The 5,000-nt window shown below is 41.0% G+C and overlaps 1 protein-coding gene across 1 annotated transcript in view; it reads right to left on the bottom strand.

The window, feature by feature from the left end:
* Positions 1 to 5,000, bottom strand: part of LOC130375635 (dentin sialophosphoprotein-like) — a 13,253-nt gene that overhangs the window by 6,443 nt on the left and 1,810 nt on the right. Inside the window, exons 2-6 of the mRNA XM_056582676.1 lie at positions 3,325 to 3,380; positions 2,944 to 2,976; positions 1,937 to 1,984; positions 970 to 1,017; positions 1 to 335 (exon numbers count right to left, since the gene is read on the bottom strand). The exon at positions 1 to 335 is cut by the window's left edge and continues 1,368 nt beyond it. The gene's annotated coding sequence lies outside the window, so the exon portion shown is untranslated. The remainder of the gene's footprint in view (positions 336 to 969; positions 1,018 to 1,936; positions 1,985 to 2,943; positions 2,977 to 3,324; positions 3,381 to 5,000) is intronic.

Raw genomic sequence — 5,000 nt, 5'->3', positions numbered from 1 at the left:
CTGGTCTGACTCTGGCTCCTCCTCTTCCTCTGAACTTTCCTTTTCTGGTCCCTCCTCCTCCTCTGGACTCTCCTCCTCTGAACTCTCCTTCTTTGTTCCCTCCTCCTCCTCTGAACTCTCCTCTTTTGGTCCCTCCTCCTCCTCTGGACTCTCCTGCTCTGAACTCTCCTCTTTTGGTCCCTCCTCCTCCTCTGGACTCTCCTCCTCTGAACTCTCCTCCTTTGTTCCCTCCTCCTCCTCCTCCTCTGAACTGTTCTCTAGGAGATCCTGTGGGTCCTCCTGGTCGTTCACCTGCTCCTGGGATTCTGCAGCGTCGGGCGAGTCTGTGATCAGGTCTGGAAGGGGAGCAGAAACAGCTTTTCTCTGGTACGCCTTCAACACATGTCCGTGGTGGGTTTCTGAGCCCCAGATCCAGATGGTTAAGACAGGTTAGTTGAGAGTTTTATGTCTAGAGCGGTCATTAGAGCTGCATTAAGGTCTTACCTAATGCAGATTTAAGGTCTTACCTACTGCAGCTTTAAGGTCTTACCTACTGCAGCTTTAAGGTCTTACCTACTGCAGCTTTAAGGTCTAACCTACTGCAGCTTTGAGGTCTTACCTACTGCAGCTTTAAGGTCTTACCTACTGCAGCTTTAAGGTCTGGCCTACTGCAGCTTTAAAGTCAGGCATACTGCAGCTTTAAGGTCTTACCTACTGCAGCTTTAAGGTCTTACCTACTGCAGCTTTAAGGTCTTGCCTACTGCAGCTTTAAGGTATTGCATACTGCAGCTTTAAGGTCTTACCCACTGCAGCTTTAATGTCTTACCTACTGCAGCTTTAAGGTCTTGCCTTCTGCAGCTTTAAGGTCTTGCATACTGCAGCTTTAAGGTCTTACCTACTGCAGCATTAAGGTCTTGCATACTGCAGCTTTAAGGTCTTGCATACTAAAGGATTAAGTGCATTCAAATCTAAAAGTCTACGGGTATTTACCTTCATCGACTGCAGAATCATCTTTTGGACCGATGGTGTTTCCTACTCCTGCAAACGTTGAAATATACTTAAATACAATATATATAATATTTGTAATAATATATAAATAATATTTTTTAAATATAGATCCATAAAATAGAAATATATAATATATAAAATGTATACAAACAACATAATATGTATAAATAATGTATAAAGTACACATCAATGAAATATAGTATATACAAATGCTATATAAAAAATATATAAATAAAATTGAAAAAAAAGAAGGTAAATAATCTATACATCAATAAAATAAAACCTATTTAAATATGTATGAATAATATTGATGGATAAACATTGAGATAGGGTTCGATATTTCTGACACATAGCACCAGTGAGAGACAGGCAGGGAGACTGGAAGAGAGACAGGTAGTAGACCAGTCTCTCTGCCGGACGGTGGAGAAAGAGTAGTAGACCGGAAGAGTGACATGCAAAGACAGGCAGGTAGAGAGACAGGTAGAGAGAGAGGCTTGTAGAGAGACAGACAGGTAGAGACAAATGTATAGAGACAGGCGGATACAGAGAAAGGCAGGAAGACGGCTAGAGAGAAAGGAACGTAGAGGGACAGACAGGTAGAGAATAAGACAGGGAGATGGGTAGAGAGACACACAGAGAGACAGACAGGAAGAGAAACAGACTGGGAGACAGGTAGAAAAACAGACAGGGAGATGGGTAGAGGAGAGAGAGACAGACAGGAAGAGGAACAGACTGGGAGACAGGTAGAGAAACAGACTGGGAGACAGGTAGAGAAACAGACTGGGAGACAGGTAGAGAAACAGGCTGGGAGACAGGTAGAAAAACAGACAGGGAGATGGGTAGAGAGACAGACAAGGAGACAGACAGGTAGAGAAACAGACTGGGACACAGGTAGAGAAACAGACAGGGACACAGGTAGAGAGACAGACAGGTAAAGTGGGGTGTTTACCTTTAATTACTGCAGAAGCATCTGTTGGACTGACGGTTTTTCCGACTCCTGCAATCGTTGTAATGTACTTAAATACAATATATATATTATATCTACATAATATATATAATAATACATGAATAATATGTAGAAAATGTGGAGGCTCTATATGAAGGCTCTGTATGAAGGCTCTGTATGAAGGCTCTATAGGAAGGCTCTGTATGAAGGCTCTGTATGAAGGCTCTATGGAGGCTCTGTATGAAGGCTCTGTATGGAGGCTCTATATGAGGCTCTGTATGAAGGCTCTGTATGAAGGCTTTGTATGAAGGCTCTGTATGAAGGCTCTGTATGAAGGCTCTATATGGAGGCTCTGTATGAAGGCTCTGTATGAAGGCTCTATAGGAAGGCTCTGTATGAAGGCTCTATATGAAGGCTCTGTATGAAGGCTCTATAGGAAGGCTCTGTATGAAGGCTCTGTAGGAAGGCTCTGTATGAAGGCTCTATATGGAGGCTATGTATGGAGGCTCTGTATGAAGGCTCTGTATGAAGGCTCTGTATGAAGGCTCTGTATGAAGGCTCTATATGGAGGCTCTGTATGAGGCTCTATATGGAGGCTCTATGGAGGCTCTGTATGAAGGCTCTGTATGAAGGCTCTGTATGAAGGCTCTGTATGAAGGCTCTATATGGAGGCTCTGTATGAAGGCTCTATATGGAGGCTCTGTATGAGGCTCTGTATGAGGCTCTATATGAAGGCTCTGTATGAAGGCTCTGTATGAAGGCTCTGTATGAAGGCTCTGTATGGAGGCTCTGTATGAAGGCTCTGTGTGAAGGCTCTATATGAAGGCTCTGTATGAAGGCTCTGTATGAAGGCTCTGTATGGAGGCTCTGTATGAAGGGTCTTGAGAGAGAGGTCTGTGTGTGTGTGTGTGTGTGTGTGTGTGTGTGTGTGTGTGTGTGTGTGTGTGTGTGTGTGTGTGTGTGTGTGTGTGTGTGTGTGTGTGTGTGTGTGTGTGTGTGTGTGTTTTCACCATTGAGATGTTTCAGAAGAACACCTGCCCTCTCTGTAAAAATATATTCTATATTAATATTGGATATTCCTATTGTACATTAATATTCTCTACAATTATATCGCAGATTAATATTCTACATATGTTACATTCATATATTCTAGACTAATATTTTTCATTACTATTCAAGATTCATATTCTACATTACTATTGTAGATTCATATTCTATGATATTGTTGTTTTCTAAGGTAATGAATTGAACATATATTGGTAATGTATTGATCATATATTAATAATGTATTGGCAATGTATTGATAATGCGATGATAATGTATTGGTTATATATCAATAATGTATAGGTAATGTATTGATACTGTGTTGATAGTGGATTCATTATAAATACCCTCAACCGGTGCTGTTAGGCCCATCCTCGCCAGCAAGCAGAGAACCAGCAGAGTCCTACACACACACACGCACACCACACACACACACACACACACACACACACACACACCACACACACACACACACACACACACACACACACACACACACACACACACACACACACCCACACACACACACACACACACACACACACACACACACGCACAAAGTTAAAGGTGTAGTATGAAGGAATTAGTGCCATCTAGCGGTCAGTTCACAGATTCCAATCCCCCCTCACCTTTCCCTTTCAAAGGACAAAAAGGGAATAATATTACGGTTGCTAAACAATTAACCAACGATCGGACGCCCAAAAGCCTTTCTAGATTCTGAGTTTAAAGAATCCTACATTAAAATACCGCTCCATCTTATAAACAGGCAGCACGACGTTTGGCAACTAGTCTAAGTGAAACTAAATCACAGCTCCCTGAAGATACAACTGAAACGGTCTAGCCTTTAAACACCACAGACCGCAGTACAGACTAATATAAACTAAACACTAAAGGCCGCAGTACAGACTAATATAAACTAAACACTAAAGGCTGCAGTACAGACTAATATAAACTAAACACTAAAGGCCGCAGTACAGACGATAATATAAACTAAACACTAAAGGCCGCAAGTACAGACTAATATAAACTAAACACTAAAGGCGCAGTACAGACTAATATAAACTAAACACCACAGACCGCAGTACAGACTAATATAAACTAAACACTACAGACCGCAGTACAGACTAATATAAACTAAACACTAAAGGCCGCAGTACAGACTAATATAAACTAAACACCACAGGCCGCAGTACAGACTAATATAAACTAAACACCACAGGCCGCAGTACAGACTAATATAAACTAAACACTAAAGGCCGCAGTACAGACTAATATAAACTAAACACTAAAGGCCGCAGTACAGACTAATATAAACTAAACACTAAAGGCCGCAGTACAGACTAATATAACTAAACACTAAAGGCCGCAGTACAGACTAATAAAACCTAAACACTAAAGGCCGCAGTACAGACTAATATAAACTAATCACTAAAGGCCGCAGTACAGACTAATATAAACTAAACACTAAAGGCCGCAGTACAGACTAATATAAACTAAACACCACAGACCGCAGTACAGACTAATATAAACTAAACACTTAAGGCCGCAGTACAGACTAATATAAACTAAACACTAAAGGCCGCAGTACAGACTAATATAAACGAAACACTAAAGGCCGCAGTACAGACTAATATAAACTAAACACTTAAGGCCGCAGTACAGACTAATATAAACTAAACACTAAAGGCCGCAGTACAGACTAATATAAACTAAACACTAAAGGCCGCAGTACAGACTAATATAAACTAAACACTAAAGGCCGCAGTACAGACTAATATAAACTAATCACTAAAGGCCGCAGTACAGACTAATATAAACTAAACACTAAAGGCCGCAGTACAGACTAATATAAACTAAACACTAAAGGCCGCAGTACAGACTAATATAAACTAAACACTAAAGGCCGCAGTACAGACTAATATAAACTAAACACTAAAGGCCGCAGTACAGACTAATATAAACTAAACACTAAAGGCCGCAGTACAGACTAATATAAACTAAACACTAAAGGCTGCAGTACAAA

The sequence above is a fragment of the Gadus chalcogrammus genome, chromosome 22 (genome assembly GCF_026213295.1).
Source record: "Gadus chalcogrammus isolate NIFS_2021 chromosome 22, NIFS_Gcha_1.0, whole genome shotgun sequence".
In the NCBI taxonomy this organism is placed as follows: Eukaryota; Metazoa; Chordata; class Actinopteri; order Gadiformes; family Gadidae; genus Gadus; species Gadus chalcogrammus.
The sequence above is the reverse complement of the archived record's forward strand: the minus strand, read 5'-3'. Positions and strand labels throughout refer to the sequence as shown.